Here is a 25,559-nt window from a genome sequence, read left to right on the forward strand (position 1 = left end):
TTGGGAGAATTACCAAAAAAGTCTTAAACCTATTGCAATTATACCAATTCAGTTCAATTTTTTTTTTTTGGGTCAATTTAGTTCTAAACTTGTTAAAATTGTGCTAATTCAGTCAATCCGGTCAAAATTGGCATGCCGGTGTTGACGTGGATACCGGCCAGCCAACGAATGTTGACATGACAATTTTTTTTAATTATAAATATTTTTTGAATTCTTTGAATTCTTTTTTTCCACTTTTTTCCCCACCTTCTCCTTCCTTTGGTCGGCCTGCATTGGCCAATGGTGAGGCTTGCCCTCGTTGGCCACTAGCAAGGCGAGCCTCGTCCAACCATGGCGCGAGGTTGAGCCTTGTTGTCCTTGGGCGAGGAGCCTTGTCGCCCACCGGCGAGGTTGACCCTTGCCTTGGGTGGGCGAGGCCTCGTTGGATCTAGCGAGGCTTGGCCTCACCTAGCCAAGGCGATGGTCAACCTCGCCAGTGGTCGGTGAGGCTGCTGTCATTAGGCTTGGCCTCTCCTAGCCATGGCAAGGGTCGGCCTTGCCAATGCCGGCGAGCTAAGCCTTCGCTAGATCCGGCAAGGCCTCGCTAGTGGTTAGCGGGGGCAAGCCTCACCATTGGCTTGCACTTGGCATCAACCAAAGGAAGGAGAAGATGGATGGAAAAAAATGAAAATAAATTTGTACAAATATTAAATTTTTTAAAAAGAATAATTAGAAAATTGTCGCGTCGCATTCGCCGGACGGCCGTCGCCGGCCGGTGTCCATAGCTAAATTTGGCTAGATGAACTAAACTGACATAATTGTAAAAAAGTTTAGGACTGAATTGGCCAAAAAAATAGTTTAGGACTGAATTGGCACAATTGTAAGAGATTTATGACTTTTTTTATAATTCTCCCATACGTGCTCTATTTCTATTTGAAACTAATTTTGCTTTTTGCATTTTTTTCTTCAGATTATTGGCATACACATTTTAACTTTCATTTATTCCACAGCACCTGAAACCCTGTAAAAGCACAAATATTGATACTTATTCTCACGTTGTTTCTTACGATATTTGAAATTTGAATGATAATTTACATGTTTAGCTAGAAAGCTGAAAAAGTAATTTTCTCGCTAAATCATAAAAGAGACAAACGGCTTTGAATCTCTAATCATATTATGTTTGGCTAAATTCTACAACTTACAACGATAGAAAATATCAAAAAAAAAAAAAAAAACCCGGCTAATTTGTAGTAAAATAACAAATGCAGCCGCCACGTGAATGTTGTCGCAGTGGGACTGCTGGTATTGAGGGAGAGACTAGAGAAAGTGATATGATAATCCCATTTCCTTACGGCCGACTTCAATCCGTTGTCTTTTTCTACTTACGCCAGGGAGTGATGGAGGGAGAGACAGACATATATAGAGAAGAGTCATTTACTAAGGAGAGCGTTGTATTTTGGGTCCAAGTGATCATGAATTCTGATTTCAAGACACTTCGCTTCGTAAAAATAATAAAGGCATGCAAGTGATTACTTCCAACAACAGTGATTTATCTCAAAAGTTCTTGAGGTTCGATTCGACAAGGAGATAAGAGGAACATCCTGATATGAGTCTAAACTTGTAAGAGGCGAGAGATGAGCTTTACCGACCTATCACTGAAACTGATTTAGCTAGAGTTTATAAAGTAGTAATCCAATTTACATCGTCAAATGAAGGAATTAAGTACAAGTACAGGAATTCCAAAATTGACAAACAATACACTTTCACCCAATTTAGAAAGGCAAATCTAAGGAGAAGATGGAGGTTTAATTCCTGCCTATGAAGCACCAACACTATTCAAGAGCTTTCGTATCGTGTCGGACATTTCGATACGTATCCAACACCCTCGGATACTCTCTGATACTTGGTCGTGTTAATCCGACACCTGATTAACTTTTTCGACATTTGCCGATACTCGAGTCGGAATTCTAACATACGAGTTTTCGATATCGAGATCAATTTTAAAAATTCAATAAATGAGAGGTCAATATATATATATATATATATATATTTGTGAAAAAAATAAACACAATAATAAAAATAATAAATGGAGAAAGAAGAAAAATTAATCTTCTTTTTTCTTCTAACTTCCATTTCCCGTGATACATAATTCACCCATTAAGTTTTTTTTCCCCTTCTTTTAACATATCTAACATGTGAGTTCAAAATACGGATCATTTGTTTTTCTCCAAATTTTATGAATTATTAAAATAGAGTTGAATTTGTCAAATTGAAATAACGAATGATATTAATAAATGGCGAATTAATATTTTTAGTGTATATTCATTCTAGGCTTATTTATTTATTTATGAATATAGTTCAAATTGATTTGATTGAAATAATCATAAAAATGATAATTTATTTTGTATAAATAAATATACATATTTAATATATAATGTGTTCCAACGTATCGATTCTCTCTGTCTTTTATAAATGACGTGTTGGTGTGTCATTTTGTGTCGTATGTCGTTGTCGAAGACTACTTAGATTTTCGCTATCTATCCATATTAAAGTATCGTGGATAATGATATAAGGGATTCGATAGAGTTGACTATGATAATACAATATGGTTCTATCCTCCCAAAAGTGGGGTAATAATAAAATTAGTAATTAATTAAATTATTAGTTAATAATTAACAGAGCAAAACTCATTTTTTTTTATCAAAAAATGTTGCGGTGGCGGGATTTGAACTATCCACATATGTCGATGTCAGAGCGTTTGATCAGATGAGCAGAGGGGATCTTCGGATGGAAATAGGTGTTGATAATAATAAAATTAACTTGGTCACTCACTACTCAGAAGGCGAAGCTTAGTACTGGTGAGAGGGGATTCAACTAGCTTTTGGAGGCAAAAATGTGACTGTCTCATGAAATATTTCACCGAGACTTTTTTACACTCACTCTTTTCCGTAGTCATTTCTGGTGAAAATGAGGGACGACTTGTTTGCATGGATGCTTCCATTGAAGCTCAATGAAATTGCCAGAAAATAGAAGATCGGATTAAGTCACACTTCAACAAAAAAGAACAACGCTGAAGGGGCTTGGTCTCCAATTCCAAAATCCAATTTTATTTAGCAAAGTCCATTGGCAAACTAACGAAACCAATTGTTCTTCGTAGAATTGCTAATATGTCTTTGATGTTGTTCTACCTAAGTATATTTGGGAGTTTTTTCCTTTGACATATGTTAAAGAAATCCTCTATGCGTCATTATTGTGCGTTGAAAATATGAATATTTCTAGTCAAAGCATATCACTTTTTTGGAATATGTTCTTTTCCAATTAACGATATGTGTTGGTATACATTAATATTAGTTTCAGTAATTTTAGAAACTGCCCTAATAGTACTTGTTAACAAGAATATTTTTTTTTTCTTATTTTCAATTATGTATTAAGCGCCATTACTATCACCGCTTGAAACAAACAAGCCAGTGAGTCAATGAAGAATAAGTTGTTTTCCACACAATTAGGGAAGGCAATTGCTGAAAGGACAAGAGAACATCAATTTGAGACTCGACAGAAGCTTTGCAGCTAACACGACATAGGTACGATGAAACTAATATAAACAAGACTGGACAAATATTGACACATTCGGGCAAGAAGCAATATTCCATCCTATTGGACCACATTTTTTAATCAAGCCTCATAGTATCAGGAACCCGCACACACCATTAATGAGACGAATGCAATGAGATGGCACGACAAGAATTGTTACCCTCAATCACATTGTAATGAGATTGGTTTAATCGAGAGGGCTCAAAAATATATTTGGAAATGAAATACTAACAAAAGGAGCCCATGGGCCTACTAAAAAGGAAAGATATAAAAAGGCAGTGGCCACTTCATCGTTCATGGATTAATTCATCTTCTAATTTCTTTACTCCATTCACTAATTTGAAATCTTGGATGATTTGAGAAAATCATTTATGGCTCAAGATCATATGACCCCTCTTTAAGTTGGAAGTAATGGGACTCCTTTGCTTGATTTAAGCATCATGGTGTTGGAGAAAACTTCATTGAGTGTTTTGAAGTTGACAAAACGTTTCCATCAGTCTAGTCTGAAGACTTGCAGACTCTTTCATTAAAGTTTGAAGACCTTCGGACTACCAGACTCAAGACCCAAAGTCTATCCTCATTGACAGTTTCTAGACCATTGAAGAAGACTTATCCAGAACTGAATGTTTCGTTAAGGATTTGATTCTATCGACTGAAGAAGATCTCTTGGCTAGATACAGCATGTCAGAATCCATTATTCAAATTGAGATTGATTCAGGGATTTTGGATCCGTTGATTGGCGAAGTATACTTGGAAGGTTCTACTTATGGAAACCTAGATCCTGATTGTATGGGCGAGCAGGATTGGTGGGCTATCGTCATATTCCTTAAATAGCTCGAAATCTTCCTAATTGATTATGTTCAACGGGTAAATTGGAATAATTCCTTTGGTAAGTGCCAATGGGTGTGATGGCATGAAGGAGTATATAAGGAAGACGTTCCAGTTGTTCGAGAGTGTGCATGATAGAAGAATTCCAAAGTCTGAAGCTCCTTGTTCTTAGTCAATTAAATTGTTGAGCGAAATCTTGTACTCAAAAGAGAGTCTATATTTCTATGAGACCTTGAGGAAGTGTAGTAGAGTCTCTACACTGTGGAATCAAGGAAGAGCTTTATTGTAACAACTCTTTTGATTTATAGTGAAATCCAGCTAGTAGGCTGTCAGTGCGGAAGAGTGGATGTAGGCTTGGATTAAGCCGAACCACTATAAATTCTGTGTTCTTATTCTCTTCTCTACGCTCTTTTACTTTGATCGTAATTCATTTAGTCTGCAAGAAGTCTAACTTCCTTTTCATCACCTATTGTTGATTAGGGTTGCACACTTATTTCGGAAATTTGTTTTTACACCTATTCACCCCCTTTTAGGTGCTCGTACTAGCTTTTACAATTGGTATCAGAGCCCGTGTACTCACTTAAGTTGAAGTATTTTACTTCAGAGTTAAAGATCCATGGCTAGGATGTTGGCTCCAGGACTGGTTGAAGGGCAAAACAATACTAGACTGCCTTATTTTGATGGAAATGAATGCAACATATGGAAAAACAAGATAAAGGCATCTCTAAGATCAAAGGATCCTTTGGAATGGGATGTGGTAGACAAAGGAATCATTCCTAAAGCTGCACCAGTCTCAGAAAGAGGAAAATAAGCTGTTGAGTCTAGTGAAATGACTCAAGAAGAGATAACCAAGAGATAAGCTCTTGATGCAAAAGCAATTTATTATTTATATTGTGCATTATCTCCTACTGAATATAACATAATATCTTCTTGTGAAACAGTTAAAGAAGGCTGGGATAGATTACACATCACCTATGAAGGAACTGATCGAGTGAAAGAAACCAGAATCAACATTCTGTTCGGTCAATATGAAGCATTCAAAATGAAATCAGGAGAATCTATCACTGACATGTTTAGTCGTTTTACAGAAATCGTGAATGGTCTTGAATATCAAGGTCAACCAATTTTTGGACCCATGAAGGTAAACAAGCTACCGTGTGGACTGTCCAAATATTGGAATCACATAAAGACCTCAATAAGGAGACACAAAAAATCATGCCACTCTCTGTTGACGAATTGGTTGGGACTCTTCAGTTTTATGAAGTGGAGCAAATCAACGAAGATGAAGATCCTAAATGTAAGAAATCCATTGCATTAAAATCTAATGATGATTCTAATGTCACGATTCTGAAGACGATATGGATGATGAAGAGCTTGTTCTCATGATAAGAAGATTCAGAAAACTAAACGAAGGGGAGAAGATTCAATCCAAAGAAACAAAGTTTTCAAAAGCAAATGAGACTAAGTCGGTTGAGGATGATGAATCCAATAAATATGTAGTCTACTTTGAATGCAAGAAAAAGGGACACATCAGACCCAACTGTTCCATTCTGAAGAAAAAGAAAGGAAAAGTTGAGAAATATCGAAAGGCACTTAAAGCAGAAACTTGGAGTGATACGAATGTGAGGAAAGTGATGATGATTATGCCAATATTTGTCTCATGGTACAATCGTAACTCAGATTCAGACTTTGAGACAAACTCAGATTCAGACAGTGAAATCGAGGGAAGTAATTTGAAAATCCCTACTAAAGTCTCTAGATACATTGATGAATTGTGTCTTAGTCTCAAAACCTCTCTCAAAAGGATTTCCGAACTTAAAAGAGAAAATTCTGCATCGAAACAATAGGAAAATGTTTGGAAAGAAAATGTCAAAATTTAGACAAAAGTGTTACTACTTTGAAAGAAAATGCATACAATCTTTCAAAAGAAAATGCATTCTTGAAAAATGATATCTCAAGTATTTCTAAAAGATTTTCTATAGGATTTGAGAAACTTGAAAAAATTCTTTCAGCACAAAGACCTTACTTCAACAAATCAGGTTTATGAATGATTGCTGAAACCATTCCTCTAATTGATTTTCCTCAAGTAAAGGAAAGAATTAATCAAAGACCTACAAGAGATTCTTACAAAAATCATTTCCAAAAAGTATTTGTAAAACCAAAGAGGTCGCAAAGTGCTCTTAAATGTTCTAAGTGCAATAGCTCGATCATTTTGAGAAAGAATGTCCTATGGTTTGGAAACCTGTTACGAAGGTATGGGCAAAGACCGTATATTACACTAACACCAATGGACCCAAGAAAATATGGGTACTAAAGAAAGCTTGAGTCTCTTTTCTAAATGCAGGTCACTATCAAGAAAAATGTTAAATGGTACTTGGATAGTGGATGCTCAAGACATATGATAGGAGACTCAAATTGCTTCATAAAACTTGTACAAGTTAGTGGTGGAAAAGTTTCATTTGGAGGAAATAGCAAAGGAAGAATTGTGGGATACGAAACTGTAAAGATTGGAAGCCTCACGATCGGTAATGTTTCCTTAGTAGAATGACTCAACTACAACTTGCTAAGCATTAGTCAACTGTGTGACACTGGTTTCAAAATCAACTTTCAAGAAGGAATATGTTCAAGAACCAGTAAAGATTCCTCTCAGTCTTTCACGGGACGAAGACATGGGAATATCTACCTCTTGGATATAAAATCAGATGAAACCCAATGTCTAATCTCAATTCAAGAGGAAGCAAACTTATGGCACAAAAAACTTGGGCACATCAACATGAAGCAAATAGCCAAAATCTCATCAAAGAAGCTTGTTTGTGGACTACCCAACCTGACATACCAAAAGTCTAATCTATGCACACCATGTGTGTTGGGAAAACAGGTAAGAAACTCATTCAAACCAATAAATCAAGTATCCACTAATCGTGTACTGCAGCTCCTGCACATGGATCTCTTTGGACCAACCAGAACTCAGAGCATTGGAGGTAAGAAAATACTGCCTAGTAATTGTGGATGACTATTCACGATTCACTTGGGTATATTTCCTGGCAAGTAAGTCTGAAATATTTTTCTATTTGATAAAGTTTGCTAAAAATGTCCAAAATGAGAAAGTATATGTTATTTCAAGTATACAGACAGACCATGGAGGCGAATTTGAAAATCAAGATTTTACAAAATTTTGTGATGAATCTGGTTTTCAACATGTGTTTTCTTCACCATATACTCCGTGAGCAAAATGGAGTTGTGGAAAGAAAGAATAGGTAACTTCGGAAATGGCAAGAACTCTTTTAATTGAAAGTAACATCTCTTCTCATTTTGGGTGAAGCGTTTCTACATAAGTGCTATATTATTAATAGAGTCTTTCTAAGGCCTATTCTGGAGAAAAATCCCTATGAGTTATTCAAAGGAAAAAAGCCAATTGTTTCATATTTTCATGTATTTGGATGTAAATGTTTTATCTTGAAAAATGCAAATGATCAAGTTGGTAAGTTTGAAGAAAAATCAGATGAAGGTATCTTCCTTCGATATTCTATTACAAGCAAAGCTTACAGAGTATACAACAAAATGACTCAATCTGTGGAGGAATTGATGAATGTCAAATTTCAAGACCTTATGCAAAATGAATCGATTCGGACTCAACTTGAAGAATCAACTCGCTCCAAACTCTACAAAGTCTAAATCTCCGTAAGCAGCTCGAGACTTCGAAGACTAGCAACAAATGATCATCGAAGATTCAAATGAGAAAATGATCAACAATCGACAAATCAACCAAAGAATCGGGAAGCATAAGTCCAATCATCCCAAAGATCTCATTATTGGTGATATTTATGAAGGAATTCGCACAAGATCCAAAATGTGTGAAGAGTGTAGTGTTGTGGCTCTTATTTCTGAAATAGAATCTAAAAGCATAGAAGAAGCTCTAACTGATGAAAGCTAGATTGAAGCTATGCAAGAAGAACTCAGGCAATTCAGTATCAATGATGTCTGGGAATTGACTCCTAAACCAAAGGGAAAATCCATTATTGGAACTAAATGGGTTTTTAGGAACAAGATGAATGAGAAAGGAAAAGTCGTAAGAAACAAAGCAAGACTTGTGGCCAAGGGATATACGCAAGAAGAAGGGATAGACTATGAGGAGACTTACGCGCTAGTAGCAAGGTTAGAAGCAATTAGATTATTACTTGCTTTTGCTTGTCATAAGAATTTCAGGTTATTCCAAATGGACGTCAAAAGTGCTTTCCTAAATGGATTTATCCAAGAGGAAATCTATGTGGAACAACCACCCGGTTTTGAAGACCCAAGGAAACCAGACTCAGTATTCGGGCGAAAAGGCTCTATATGGTTTAAAGCAAGCACCTCGAGCTTGGTATGACAGACTAAGTAAGTTTTTAATTCAAAAATGGCTTTGTCAAAGGTAAAGTAGATACTACATTGTTTATCAAAAGAGAAAGCAAAAGTTTTTTTACTTGTTCAAATTTATGTTGATGATATTATTTTGGGTCTTCTAATGAAAATCAGGCAAGAAATTCTCTAAGTCTATGCAGGATGAATTTGAAATGAGCATGATGGGTGAACTAACTTTCTTTCTCGGGCTTCAAGTGAAACAACTGAAGGAGGGAACCTTTATTCATCAAGAAAAATATGCTAAAGAACTTGTCAAAAAGTTTGGACTGGAGAATTGCAAAAAGACTAATATACCAATGTCAAGTTCTTTGAAGTTGGACAAATATGAAGGAGGAAAGAAAGTTGACCAGATGCTATACATGAGCATCATTGGTTCACTTCTTTATCTTATTACTTCTAGACCTGACATTTTGTTTAGTGTTTGTATTTGTGCCAGATTTCAATCAGACCCTAAAGAATCTCATTTAAGTGCTGCAAAGTGTATTATCAAATATATTGCCTCAACATCAAATTTAGGTCTTTGGTATCCTAAAGAAGGAGACTTCACTCTTCTTGGATACTCAGACGCAGATCTAGCAGGATACAGAGTTAATAGAAAAAGCACCTTGGGCACCTGTCAACTACTTGGAAATAGGATGGTGTCTTGGTTTTCAAGGAAGCAAAGTACCGTAACTCTTTCTACAGCAGAAGCAGAATATGTAGCTCTTAGAAGTTGTTATTCACAAATTCAGTGGATAAAACAATAGCTAAGAGACTTTGGAATTGGAGATTCATGCATTGAGATCAAATGTGACAACACTAGCGCAATCAATCTCATCAAGAATCCGATTCTTCACTCAAGAGCAAAACATATAGAGATTCGACATCATTTCATTAGAGATCATGTTAAAAATGGAGAAGTTTCAATTCAGTTTATTGATTCAAAAAATCAACTGGCGGATATATTCACAAAGCCTTTGGAGAAAAATCAATTTGAAGTCATTCGTTCCAAACTCAATATCTTAAAGTTTGAGGAAGTTCGGACCATCTGACTGAAAGTCTAAAGACTCCAGCACTGCACGATCAAGATTTACGAACTGTAAGTTACTTTTAGTTTAGAAAATTATCTCACGGATCAAATCTCGAAAAGGTACGATCATCTATCCGTAATTGATTGGTGTTACTTCCCGTTTCCGTGATTATTGCAATCTAACCTTTCCGAAAAAAGAAGTAATTTTTGAAATGACAGTTATCTAATTTTTTAAAAGGCAGTTATTTTTTAAAAGACATTTCTATATTTTTTTACGGCGTTCCGTATGCCTCGCTTCGACTGTCTTATATACTTGTTGGTTCTTCTTCATTTTACTCACAAAAACCCTAAAGAGAGCAAGATCTTCCACTTCTGTCTTCTTCTCTTGTTTAATCCTTAAAAATATTTCATCTTTCTTGAGAAACAAGCTTGGGATCTCTCAAAGACTGTGAAAAATGTCGTCCCAAAGAAAGTTTTCGAGGGTCGCGAACAGGGGACCACCATGGCAAATGCGTGAGGGACCTACGCATTTTGATCTCACTGAGGAAGAAGAATCTCCTCAACAGCGGCAGAGCCCACAACATTCTCAGCAGCGTCCATCATCTCCTTCAGAATATTGAACATCGGGAAGAGGAAGAAATCATCGAAGATGCAGAACTTATAAGAACTCAAAAGCCCACCTTTACTTATAAGCTTTACCGTGCTTTGAAGAGGGGTGGTACTCCTTTGAACTACATTGATGAATTTTTGAAAGACAAATGGTATCGAAATGAAACCTACTTTTTACGCACAATGGAACGATTGGGAATTGCCCCTGCGGGGTCAGCAAAAGAAGCATTTGCAAATATCCCAAGCGATCCACGTGTTGGAGGGCTGAGTCAACCTGATGGGAACGATGATGATAGGATGTACTCTCAATTTAAACCTAGAATGGGTGTTGTGGCGAAAATCTGAAGCAAGAGGACAGATCTGTTTCGTTCAGAGGAACACAAGCAACTGTACTCTAAGTTGCTAAAGCGTGGTGTGATTAATCCTAGAAGCGTGGATTTTGTTTTCTTGATTCTCTGAATGTCAAGCTGAGAGAGAAATTCAATCTTCTTCAACTAGAATGGTTTTGTTCTGAATTGACAGAGGCTCATGCTGAACTCACTGCTTACTTCTATTCGAATCTAAGTTTCTTGGATGCGAATATATTCTCTTTCAGTGTTCGAGATCAAGACTATGTGGTTGACATGAATACATTAGCTGATGTGATTGGGGTTGAAAGAGGGAGATATCAACCAATCAGTGTGTCTATTGGTCGAGCAACGATAGAGCTTATTCAAGATAGAACAACGGAAGGAAAGATTTCCTATTCAAGGATGAATACATCCAACATCTTGCTTCACAAGATAGTGATCAACTGCCTCAGACCAAAATCAACTTCAAAGACCGACGTTTCAAACTCGGAGGCAAAGCTGATGTATGCCATCAATGCTGACAAAAAGTTCTCTCTTCCACACACTATTTTGTTCCACATGTACAGAACGATGGTGAAGGACAAGGGTCGACTTCCTTACTCAGCACTTGTGACCAAGTTATTCAGACATTTGAACATTCAGCCTCCCCGGATTCTTTGTGTTCGAACATACGATCAAATGGTGGTGGGACTGAAGATGGTCTCTAAAATGTGTCTGAAGGAACTTAACAAGGCTTTGGAACAATTCAAGGTTAAAACCCCTGTCAAGACTCTCCCAGTCTCTTCGGCTGCAAAGCGGAAAGGTAAGGAGCCCATGGTTGCTCCATCGAAGAAAATAAGAGCACTCATCTTGAAAGATGAAGAGGATGAGGATGATATCACCATTTTTGCGCTTGCATTGAAGAACTTGAGTCGTTCTGTTTCAGAGACAAAGGAGAGACAGGAACAAGACAAGGATGAGATCGAACAGAGGACTGGAGAGAGAGAAGAATTGGAGAAAGAAGCAGAGGAGGAAAGAATTGAGGAAGAGGAAGAAGAGGTCAGAGAAGAACAAGAAGAAGCGAGCATGAGGAATATTTCTCACCGCCAGAAGGCATTGAAACGGGGGAGATCCCGAGAAAAGAGGAACGTCCTCAATTGCTGCCACCAGTGAAGGAGTAAGTTGTTTTCCAGCAGATCCAGAGGACATCTATGCCTCTCAATTTCCTGATGAGGGACATGATGTTTCATCGCCCAATCTGCGTGATCATGCTGATACACCATCTGATCGAGTAGAAGCCAGTACTTAGACTGACAATTCAGCAGACTTTCGCAGAGTGCTTGATGTTCTCTTCGAGATGTGAGGCCAAATTTACGCTCTGGGATGCGAAGTACAGAATTTACAAAATTCAAGACAAGCCTCTTCGGTTCTTTGCATGATCAACTTCATGCCCTTGCTATTAAAGTCCAAGCCAATGCCAAGGGTGAAGATGTGGCTCAGCTGAAAGATGATCTGAAAAAGCTGGAAGGGATTGTCCAGTCAATGGGGGATTTACAGCTTGTTCGTGTTCCCAAGCAATCATAATTCCATTCTCTTTTCATCTTTACCTTTTTAATGCTGCCAAAAAGGGGGAGAGATGTGTGCAGATTTGAGAGTTAAACTCTTGACTCTTGAACTCTTGACTTTTATGGTTGATTGATGTCGCGACCTAATTTCGGGTACACCTCCTAAAACTAGGTTAATGGATTACTAAGTCTTTAACTTAGCTCGGGCTCTCCCAAGCCCATACCACCCGCGACTTAAGGTTCAAGTTTTTAACATGCAAAAGATTATTAACTAGAGTCGCCACTAATCGGTTCACGGTAGGTCGATTAGACACCTAAGTAAAATAAAGGGAGATTTATTTTACTCCTACGAACCAGAGACTAAGGGTACGGGAACTTGGTTATGTTAGAATTTTCTAATGCCCTTTCGGTACCATTTCTTTTTAATTTTCAAAAATGTTTTTTTACAGGCAGCTGATTTATTTAACCTAAATTACCAAAATTTCTAATTAAATGATCCTATTATGCAAACTAGTTAATATGCACCTTTATGACCTAACTTTACTAGTAAATAAATTCTAATCAAATGATCCTATTATGCAAACTACTTAATATGCATCTCATATTTTTTATTTCAGAATTAATAAAAACCCTAATTAAAATATCTAAAAATGGATAATTTTCTAATTTATTCTAGGGATTAATTTGACTTAAACCCTATCCTATCTTAGAAAACTATTGTTTTGAAAAATGAAATAATTAAAATGTGCGATCATTATCTAAAAATTAATTTAGGTCCAACCCTAACTTATTTTTAAAAATGTAACCCTAAAAATGTAATCCTAAGAAAATTCTAATTTATTAAACCTACATGTCTCGATTTACTAAACCTACATGCTCATGCAGAATTTTGATTTTTTTTTATTTTCTGATTTTTTTAGTTTTTTTAAAAGATAAGTAATTATTAAATCTAAACTATCAACAAAATAAAGGATTAGAATAATTGAAAAAAATAACCTATTGTCTCACAGTCAAATTAATGATAATCCTAACCCTAATTATCACGACAAAGAGTTCAAAATAATTAAAAATCTGGTCTGAAATCTTACGGACCAAATTAATAATTATAATGATTTAACAATTTAAATTCTACCAAAAAGCCCAAAAATTAGTATAATTAAAAAAATGATCCGATGTCTCTCGATCAAATTAATAATTACAGTAATTCCGGACAAAATCCCTACGGATAATGCCTACAAAATGCACAAATATTAACATTGACAAACCATATTCTAACTTAAACAATAATAACAAAATTTAAAACACAATAAAATAACATAAAATAGGCAAAAGAAAGAAATAAAAATAAAACTAAAAAAATAAACTACATAAAGGAGGAAACTTGGAAAGAGCATTGGTGGGGGTGCTTAGGACGGACAAAGTGGCAGTGTGTCGGACTGGGCGAGCGGCAGCGCGATGGCGCGAGGGGACCGGTGGTGCAAGGGTGGTGAGTCCGCGGAGCGGCACAGCGCGGTGCAGGTGCAAGAGGCGCAACGCGAGCGTGGGGAGAGCAGCAGCGGCGGCGAGGGGGCCGAAGGTGCTCGGGTGCTCACGTTGGGCGCGTGCGCAGGCTGGTGGGCGCGACGGGGCCGAGCGGGATGCCGAGGTGGTGGCGGGCAACGGACCGAAATCAGCGACGGGTGGGTCGCAAGTTGCAGAGGTGCAGCGCGTCGGGCTCCGAACGGTGGTGCGGGGTTAGGTGAGCGAGACAAGGGTGCCGGTGCTCGGGCGAGGCGGCGACGATGGAGTGTTGGGCGACGGGCGGGTCGCGGGCCCGTGGTGGTGGCGGATGCGTGGTGGAAGGAGGCCGGCGGGGACTTGACGAGGAAGAAGAACGGTGGCTCGTTTGTTCTTCTTTTTTTTTTTTTTTTTTTTTAATTCACCTCACCTGTCCCCTCATGACTTTCTCTGCGCTGTCCCTCTCCGCATTTCCAGCTTCGTGCTAACCTTTCTTCAAAAGGTGAAAAGAAGTCTCCTTAAAGAAAAGAAATTCTCTCCTCTCTCTTTCCGAATACGCTCCTTCTTGCACGAATTTTTTTTCACGAATTCTTTCTCTCCATTTTTTTCAATTCACCCCCGTATTTTGCTCTCAAATTTTTCGACCAAATGCCCCGCTAGTTACGAAAAATGAAGCTCTCTTTTATACTATTCCAAACGGCCGCTTTGTACGGCATTTTTCGAGTTTCCATTTTCTGTCGCATTAAATCGAGCTGCAAATCAAAGTGTGATTTCGCAATCGGCTCGATTTTGCTTCGATTTATTCCGTTTTGTAGAAATTCTTGCCCCTTACTCACTTGATTTTTAAATTGCTTCTGCATTTAACAAAAATCAGAATTCCAATTTTCCATGCATAATTAATCAAATCAATTTCCTCCATTTTTTCATTTTTTCCTATTTATTTGTTCAAAATGCAATTTTATTTTTTCCAAAATTAGGTGTCAACAATTGAGATTACTTTTGTTTGGCTGTTTGGATTTGGACTGGATTTGGATTTGATTTGTTTAAACGTTTCTTAAGCACTACTGGTATTTCATGGCAAAGATAGTTGCTCATTTACGGGACTAACCTACTTTCGTGGATGCAGATTTTATTGTTATCATTACTATGCCAATTATCTTTTGTGAGATATCCATGTTTGCTTGAGTATTGTTTTGCAGGTCAAAGTTATCCAAATCTGCAGGAAAGTTTTGTCACCATAAAAAAGGGGGAGATTGTTGGAGAAAACTTCCTTGAGTGTTTTGAAGTTGACAAAACGTTTCCATCGGGCCCAGTCTGAAGACTTGCAGACTCTTTCATCAAAGTCCGAAGACCTTCTGACTGCTGCCGACTCAAGACCCAAAGTCTATCCTCATTGACAGCTTTTCTAGACCGTCGAAGAAGACTTATCCGTAACTGAATGTTTCGTTAAGGATTTGATTCTATCGACTGAAGAAGATCTATTGGCTAGATACAGCATGTCGGAATCCATTATTCAAATTGAGATTGATTCAGGGATTTTGGATCCGTTGATTGGCGAAGTATACTTGGAAGGTTCTATTTATGGAAACTTAGATCTTGATTGTATGGGCAAGCATGATTGGTGGGCTATCGTCATATTCATTAAATAGCTCGAAATCTTCCTAATTGATTTTGTCCAACGGGCAGATTGGAAGAATTCCTTTGGTAAGTGCCAACGGGTGTGATGGCATGAAGGAGTATATAAGAAAGACGTTCCAGTTGTTCGAGAGAGTGTTCGATAGAAGAATTCCAAAGTCTGAAGCTCATTGTTCTTAGTCAATTAAATTGTTGAGCGAAATCTTGTACTCAAAAGAGAGTCTATATCTCTGTGAGACCTTGAGGAAGTGTAGGAGAGTCTCTACACTGTGGAATCAAGGAAGAGCTTTACTGTAACAACTCTTTTGATTCATAGTGAAATCCAGTCAGTGGGCTGTCAGTGCGGAAGAGTGGACGTAGGCTTGGATTAAGCCGAACCACTATAAATTCCGTGTTCTTATTCTCTTCTCTACGCTCTTTTACTTTGATCATAATTCATTTAGTCTGCAAGAAGTCTAACTTCCTTTTCATCATCTATTGTTGATTAGTGTTGCACACTTATCTCGAAAATTTGTTTTTACACCTATTCACCCCCTTTTAGGTGCTCGTACTAGCTTTTACACATGGTCTCTGGCCTACATTGCTTAGTCATTTGTGCATGGACCGAATAAAAGGACTTCGAAAGTGTAGAAATTAATGGAAACAGAAATAATGGGTTAAGTGGGCCTACAAAAGTGAAAAGTCCGGAGCCCTTAATGACTTCTCAAGTGGCAGAACAAGGTAAGCTGGAGGAGGGAAACGAAAAATGTATGGAGAATGCTACTTTCTGGTGCTTGTGGGAGTAGGATCGGTCATTTTTTGTGCCGAAATTGCGCTGCAATTCTTTCTTCAGCTTTAAATTTGAGACTAGTTGCAATTTCATAAAAGGATCGCACAAAAATCTTCTCAGCTTTAAATGTTCTTGTGTGCTAAGATCCCGATAGTTTTTTTTCGGGAGCTTTTATTTTTTCATTTCAGTGAGTGGGATTTATGTAAACGCTGAGGATTAGCAGATGATCTAAATTTGTACTTTGCTCATGACGGTATGGTACTTAAAAGAATTGCCGGAGGAGAAAGTAATGTGAGGCGATCTAATACCGGGTGTACGAAATTAGAATACGGCGTATAGACTACAAAAGGACATCTAAGCAAGTTGACTGGTTCAAGAAGAATCCAGTCACACCTCTTATCAGTTTTATTATAACTAGCATCGTTCAGGAAAATCTTTCAAGCATTCCTGGCGAAGGAAATCTAGTAGATCGACAATTTTTGCTTCTGGTAATTGGCCCAGGCAGTGAGGCTGCCAATCCCATTCCTTGGAATGCTGCGCTTCCAGGATCTCGCTCCGCAGAGGCAGCAAGTTCAACAGAAGTGATGGCTTTCAGATGAAAGCAATGGAAATGGTCAATCTATAATGTACCGATGGTGGCATAATCATATGTAGTAGCCAAAAACATTGTCACTGCCACCGTATCATTCGTCTTTAGAAACACTGTGAAATTAAAATGAAAAGGTAACTTCTGTCTGTGAAGCGTACGTGGGTGCTTATGGAGTTGCAGATGCTGATATCTTATTAGAGGATATACAAGATCAGATCACCATGTAAAACCTACAGTAAATCAAAATCAAGCATTATTCAAATACCCTAGAGAAATTCTCCAACAATATTTTGTAAAAGTGTTGGATAATAATAATTATGTTATTAGGTAGTTGTTAGTTGTTACTTTTAGAGGGCGAAATAACTTTCAGATAGCTGGTGCGAAAGCACGCATAAATACGAAAAAGAAGGTAGTCGACTTAATAATCTATTTGGCTGAAAAACAGAAAATCGACCAACTTGCGAAAGTTTTTTCTTTTTCCCTTTTTCTATTCGACTGATGGACGTTACAAACACAGGGATTCTTCTCTTCAATAATTGAATTTCTTATTACAACAGCCACAGCATATTTGGTTGCCCACGCTATGTTAAAGAGTTTCCTAAGCTGGTGCTGGAAAGATAGAGTGGAGACGATGGTGGACAGTTTGATCACATTTTTCCTGAATAATCTTATGACCTGCTTCAAGAAGAAAAGAAAATCTTGGCGAGTGCTCGAAAGCAGCTGGAATCCCTCATCAACGAGGCAAAACACATGAGAATCTTCCTCAGAAAAGCTGACTCGATGGACATCACCGATGAAGCGTGTAGAGAATGCTTGAAGCAGGTGAGAGAGATTCTTTTTGACGCTGAAGATTCAATCGAGAAATTCATGCTACAAGAAGGTTTGCTGCGTCGCTGCCCTTCTCTGAAGAAAATGCCGGTTCCTTTCAAGAACCTGCGGAATAAGCATTGGATTCATGCTAACGCTGAAGATCTCAAGTCGAAAGCTGCAGATGCTATCGACAATCTTCAGAAGTACACATTAGACTTTAGGCAGGGGAGTAGCTCCAAGACCCATATGACACTCGAGGCGACTTCTGGAATGACACCCTCCTGATGACTGACGCCCAGCTGGTCGGCATGGAAGGGCCTCGGGAGCATCTGGTGTGGTGGCTACTCAAGGATGATATATTCGTGGTGCCCGCCATACATGGGATGGCTGGGATTGGCAAGAGGACTCTGGCCAACGGCATGTACTGTGATGGGAGAGTGAAGTAGCGCTTCACTTGCCGCGTGTGGGCCACCGTTTCAGAGTCGTTCAACATCAAGGAGCTCCTGAAGATGATTGTCAACAGGCTGTGCAAGCGGTTGAAGCTGGAGTTGCCTGGGAACATGGACGACATGGACGACCTTACCCTGCCCTGAGGTCGTAGATCAAGAGGCTGCTGAAAAAGAGGCAGTATGTGCTTGTCCTAAACGGCGTGTAGAGCGAGGATTTGCTCCAATCGATCAAAAACTTATTTGTAGGAACAAGCGGGCGGTTGATCATCACCACGTGAGATGAAGCCATAGCGAACGCCTTTGCTAAGAACTTGGAAGGTCACGTCTACTAGATGGATCTCCTCTCTCGGAGGACTCATTCAAGTTGTTTTGCCGTAAAACTTCCAGGCAAGATTCATGTCCGCCTTTCGCCCAAGTTTCTGAGAAAATCTTGAAGAAGTGTGGGAGATTGCCGCTTGCAATCAATGCAGTTAGTGGCCTATTCATCACGAAACCTCTTGATCTAACCGAATGGAAAGAAAAATGCGACAGACTTGGTAAAGCACTTGTAGATAACCAAGGCGAAATCGAAACGATGAAGAGAATTTTCTCAGTCAGCATTAGCATGCTCTAATATGATCTCAAATGATATTTTCTCTACTTGAGCATCTTCCCGCCCTATTATCCAATACAGTGCTCCCAGTTGATTCGGTTATGGATGGCGGAAGGATTCGTCAAGCAGTCGGGGAGAGGGCACTTGAGCAAGCCAATGAGTTGCTGAAAAAACTTCTGCTGAATTTATCCAGGTGGCTGATACAAGCACCGATGGAAGAATCATGGCCTGCCGTGTCCACACCATTCTTCACGAGATCATTGTTTTTAGATCCAAGGATGTGGAGTTTGCGTCGTCACTCTCAACGAAGACGAACCATGGCCTCATATTGTTTGACGCCTATCCATTCAGAACATGGTACAAGATATAGGCAGATTCAAGCGACTTCGGTCCCTATTCGTTTTCGAGCAGTCACGTCAGCAATCTCACGAGTCCTCTATTAATTACTTCTACTGACAAACCCCAAAACTACGAAAAAGGAGATGATGGAAGGACGCAGCGTTTGACAATCCAAATGTCACTCCTAAGTCTCCATCGACATCAATCTCACTCTAATGGCCAAGAGACCTCAAAAGATAGAGAAAGAGAGGAGTAAGCAGCCATAAGTTCAGTAAGTAGTACATATCTTCTAAACAGATCAAGTACTTACCATACATTTTACAAAATAATATAAAAAATCATTTATCTCAATTTTAGTATATAATATGCATCCAAAATACAAAGGAGTTATAACAAATATCAATTGTCCAATCAATTAATCAACCTCATCAATAAACGCATCATCGATCCATTCCATTGATTAATCCTATGTCACACGTCAGTGGCATATTCTAGTGGTTTATCTCAAATGAAACCACACGTCAATGGTCCATCCTCGTCCAATGTTTTGTTTAAAATCAAACCATAGTCACGATACAATACCTGTTGACAAAACAACCAAGATTCCTTCATTGCAAAGGTTTCTATCTATTATTAGCTAGTGGCTCGGTTTACAAGGATATCCTAAATTAGTATGCGCATACTCACAAGCCTCTTACTAGGCTCACATCGATATTGAGCATCAATACCAATCTACAACAACATTCTCCACAATCTACAAAGCCAAATCTAGAAATCATTTCATATATCACCAAAAACTTTTGCAACTCAATTCATTCTATAAAAATAATTTTTTCATAAAGAATTTCTCATATCATTTCATAAACCAAACAAATAGCATTTCATAACATAGCCATCTGCCATTTATCAACCATTTTGCAAATCATTCATAAACCTCTCCATAAGCTAGTTGTAAAGCAATTACATATGCGTAACCTGTCACAAAACATTTCATAATATGCTTCTCAAACCATTCTCAAATAACTAAGAGGTAGTGAATACTTGATCTCGCTTTATGTAACAAAAATGCTCTTTTCAGTTCAAAATATATACTTCAAAGCATGGGTTTTACCAAACCAAAGAAGGTATAGTATTAGTTGTATGAATATGCTCCATACCAAAAGGCTCATTCAAATCACTGAACTCGCATTTCTATCATATAAGCGAGAAATAGCACCAAAACCAAGTAAAACACTATCTCAACTATGGTTAAGCTAAACTAAGTTTAAATGTTAACAAATAACTGCCATGCGTTAACAAATCGCATGTCTGAAACGATTATTCAGGCTGTTCGGTATGTGGAGTTTGAATGTGAAACTTTATCACGCCATAACTCTTTCCACAAACCTCGTTTCAAACGTTCTTCCACTTAATAGAAAGCTATTTCAATAAACTACAAGGAACCCAAATTGGCCATTCCAAAATCAAGCCGAAAATCGACAAAATACAGGCCCTAAATTGTTGGACACACACTGTTCATCATACACAGGAAACTTTGAAATTTTATTTCGGACAAATCATAAACTCAAATCAAGATCTATAAAATTTTATGGCTCCACAACACCCTAAACTATCATTTCTATATACATGAATCTCCAAAAGTTCCGAATTTCAAGCCCTAGGTCTGAAACTACTTTGATTGAACAAATGAGGAGCACGAGTGCTTACCGAGTGTTGCGTTTCGTAGTTGAGTCAGCTTGGTAAGGTCCAAAAGCATGGACATGAGAAACCATTCTTTTTTCTCTTCCCTTTTCTTCTTCTCTTCTTCTCGCTTTCTTGAACTTCTTTTGTCCCTGTGAGCGTTCACAGCCCACAACTTTTCCCTTTTCCTTTTGACTTTTCAACCCTTTTTTTGGTTTTAAAATGAAGTGGGACCCATCACTTCTTTCCACCTCTTTTTCTTATAGTATTCTCTAGTTGATTCTAGAAATTGGACCAATAATTTAACACTCCTCCTTGATCCAATTTTATGTTACTCCAAGCATATCCCACAATGTCTCAAACTTAGCTAGCAATAGTGCTTTAGTGAAGATGTCCGAAATTTGTTTTTTAATCTTGCAATACTTCAGCTTGATTTCTCCATTATTATGCACCTCTCGTATGAAATGATATTTGATGTCGATATGTTTGGTTTTTTTGTGAAAGACTGGATTCTTTGATATAACGATCGAGGACTTCTTGTCACAAAATATCGAAGTTAGTTTCGTCCATGCTTCTCTAATGTCTTCTAGAATTCTTCAAAGCTATGGTGCTTGACTGGGGGTCATAGCAGCTGTGACATATTCAGCTTCTGCAGTAAACTGTGCCATTGAATTTTGTTTTTTTGGACGCCCATGAGAATATTCTAGAACCAATGTGAATGCATAACCGGTAGTGCTCTTCTTGTCGTTAGTTGATCTTGTCCAGTCGCTGTTAGTGTAACCAATGAGCTTAGCACTTGCACTTGGCTGATACCAAATGCCATAATTTGTAGTCCTTCGTAAATATTTGAGAATTCTCTTGGTAGCTCCAAAGTGAATTTGACTCGGACTTTGCATGAGTTGTGATAGTAGACTTATCGAGTGCATAATGTCTGGTCGTGTAGTAGTGAGATATAGTAAACTGTCAATCAGACTTCTATAAAGGGAGGCGCAGCTGTTTTTGCACCATCTTCCTATAGTAGCTTCTCATTTATCACGAGTGGTGTTGCAATCGTTTTACACTAATCCATCTTGAATTTCTTCAGTATGTGTTGTCACAAGTACAATGATGGTGTTTTACAGTTTGGTTAAACATCATACGTATTGTGGATGTAAAAGCAAATTGAATTAGTGTCTTGCTTCAGATGCATGAGGCCCCTCGTTTGAAAGGTAGCATAAGGGTCATAGATATGCCGGTCAAAACTATTTTGCATTACATGTGATCGAGAAGTGAGATTGGTGAGCCAGTCACCACAGTCCCATCAAGATGCTAACAATCAGGAAGTTTTTTTACATGAGGTATGTAGCGGCCTTGTTCGGCTAAACAATGTGGCGTATTCAAACGTCTTGAGGTGATACAAATCTGTGATCTTGTGGAAGATTGGTGAGCCATGTGGCTGTAATTGTGCTTCGGTGTGGCTTCGGCAGATTCACCACAGGAGACTTCAACTTCAAACTTGCACTCGTCATGAAGTTTTGCGTGGATTTGGATGCCGTGAAACGGGTGCAATGGTATCTATAGACAGTTGATTTGAAAGAGCATCAATTATTTCATATAAATGGAACGGGAGGCTCCACGAAAGAAGTTTGTCATGTACTGTTGGCGAGACTGGCTTGTTATTTTGTTCGTTGCCGGTTGTGATCTTCCGCAAGTAGGGATGTTCTGCTTCTTTCATGTGTGAGTATGTTTTGTGATTGCTCAAAATGAATATGTATATATCTGCATGAACATATTTCCACATGAGGTATGTCATAACATTGTTCAGCTAAGCAATGAGGCGCATTCAAACATCTTGACATGAATCAAATTTGTGATCTCGTGGAAGATTAACGACCCGTTTACCAAGGTGGTTATAACTGACCCTCTTGTTGTTCTGAGTGAGGTTGATCCGGGTTGCTTAATGTGTAGTCAACTTCTAAATGGGCCGTGAAAATTTTGGCTTGAAAGGGACTTTGCTAAGTTGGGAAACGAAATTGTTTGATTTGTTTTTTTTTTTTTTTTTTTGGTCGGTAACGAAATTATTTGATTACCCGGAGAAAAAGAAGGAACGAATATAAAAAGAGAAAAAAACTTAAATGAAAACGACAAGTGACGGATGATTTGATAATGACCAGCAAGAATGTCCTTTTGGAAGAGTTCTTTAGGAAAAACTTATAGCATCTTGGAGTATCTCGGACTGTTGCTTACTCATGATATGGGTTTGCTTAAAGGATGCTCACACGAAATTTTTTACTTAATTTAATTTTTCTACGGAGCATTGATGGAAAAGAAAAATAATGAAGAATATGCACTTTTCATAGTGTATTAATTACTTACTTCCCATCTAAAATATGATTGGTCATGTTTTCTTCTAATCATTATCTAATATGGACGTCATTCATTTTCATTAATGTTGGTCAACTTTGTATTGTGGGTAATAATCATAACTTCTAATCTATCAAGTAGGCATGCTTGGAGAGAATTTTGTTCAATTAGAAATGAAGGAAAATATTCTTTGATATGAAAATTGGGATCTTCATGACACTAACCTTGAAAATATGCACGATTTACCGAAGCAAACCTTTTGACATGATACGAATTTAGTGATGTTATGCCAATCAATGGGTGAGAGCATATGCGTGGACTAGCAAGTATCTCCTCTTTTTCATTTCTCTTTCTTAAGTTTAAAAAACAGAAATTATCCCTATGTTAGAGCAAACGAAATGCGTGAGGAAGCCATCTCAATTTCAAAAACAAAATTAGGTGGGAAGTCAATTTATTATTATTATTATTATTATTATTATTATTATTATTATTATTGTGACTGTGCTCACGCAACCCCATATCAGGTTATCGTTATTAGTTGTAATCTTGCTGAGCTGATTGGATGTTTGCCGACATTTAACATGCGTTGCCAGGAATGAAATCGACATTGGAAAGATCATGGGAACTTCTCACAATCCTCTTGAGCGTCATTTCTGCAAATTAAATTGAACTTTTCTTAATACGAAAATAAAGCAATTGAATTGGAGTTAGGCGAGCCTTCTTCATATGCTTCCCTCCACATTCAAAACCGACTCCTCCTGGGATTTTAACCTCGGTTAAGACATTACTATGCTGTAAAAGAAACTGCTTCAGCCCAGCGACGCCAAACCTCTCGTACTCCTAGTCCTAGAACAGAGGACATACAACGATTCTGCAATTTCCGGAGGTAACCCACCTATATATATCGGATTTGAGGACCACAAAATAATAAAATTGGCTGAATTACATTTGCGCCCAAATTTTTGGTATTGTGCCAAGTTGCCGTTGATAGTTTAGTTTTCGCAAAGGCCCCTTATCCTGCTCCACTCCCGACATTTGGAAGTTCTTTGCAATTTATCCCTGAAATTGACTAAGGGCCAAATTCTATTTTGACATCTAGGAACATATCCCAACCTGACTATAGGAGTGAGTGGTTCTAGAGGTTCCGTACAAGTTCTATCTTGAATCTAGAACCTACCTATTATAATGGGTTTCTCATTTTTTGGAACATAGAATTTACCCAAACTTGGAACCTATCTTATCACGGGTTCTAGGATCTACCCAAGTTTCCACTGTATTATTAATTAAATGATTACAATGAATCATCACCTTTAATGATCATTACTTTCTGTTAATCTGCTAACCACAACTTATATTTAAGCACACAAAGAATACGAAATATTAACAAAGCAAAAGTCTTGGTCATAAATTGTAAGCTCAGACTAGTAGTTCCATGTTATACACTCATCATTGGACGCCACTAAACACCACAGGATCACGTGAAGACATAGATCAAGAAAAACACAGAACTTGTTCTAGGTTCACTTTTCAAGTTCCATTTATTTAGAACTTGAAACCTAGTCGCTGAAATAAGTTTTCCAATTTTTGGAATTTGGAACTTACCTTGCATATCTTGGAACCTAAAATCGAATAGGTTCACATCGGTTTACTTATATTAGGTCTAGTTTCTTGAGCAATCGTAAAATGGCCGTGATTCCAAGCCAATTCCTAAGGGAATTAATTTAATTCGCAATTTCAAAATCCAAGAAACAACTTACATGGTAGGTTCTCGATTCTTAATCCAAGACCTACTCATTGTGAAACCTATCAACCCAAGGATTGAGCTCAATAGAGGAGCTTTTATTGCCCTCTTATTATCTGAATCGACCCCACACGACACACAAGTGACGACATAAACCCATCTAGAATGTTACCAACAGTTTAATATTATCAAGGTATCGGTTGATGCCCTTCAATTTCTAAGCTAATGTCACCATTGATTTCGAAAGGGTTTCGCAAATTGTTCTCCAAGAAATCTTAAGTATGTTATAAACAAAACAATCAATTTTGCAAGATATTAAACTGAGTGAAGTACTGTGATTTGCGACATCAGATCAGAAGAACATTAAATAAGAGACTCGTATTTATGATTTCCAGGACATATTAGTTACAGTTCACCTCATTTATATTGCAAATGCGTTGACACATGCCCTAGACAAAACAAGAGACCATGTCCTCCTTAGACTTTATCTATCTCACTTGATTGGAAAGGGCAAGAAGTCTACTTTACTAGAAACTAGAGCCAAGAAATTTCCTTGAAACTAGACATATAAAGATCTCTGTATTAGTCTAACTGAATGATGTTTCTATTAGCATGAAGCCATGGAAGAATCAACGAAGAGCATGAAATTTTTTGAGTTAATGAGGAGGTGACAGTGCAAAATGTCTTGTCCGCTATGAAGTTCTTGTGAAGCTAACCTGCTTCATTACCATAATCCCCCGGCCGATTCTTTTAATTGACCAAGCAAGCTTTAGAGAGCTTTACACAACGGTATTTTGAAACAAA

The sequence above is a fragment of the Eucalyptus grandis genome, chromosome 5 (assembly GCF_016545825.1).
Source record: "Eucalyptus grandis isolate ANBG69807.140 chromosome 5, ASM1654582v1, whole genome shotgun sequence".
NCBI classification, from domain to species: Eukaryota; Viridiplantae; Streptophyta; class Magnoliopsida; order Myrtales; family Myrtaceae; genus Eucalyptus; species Eucalyptus grandis.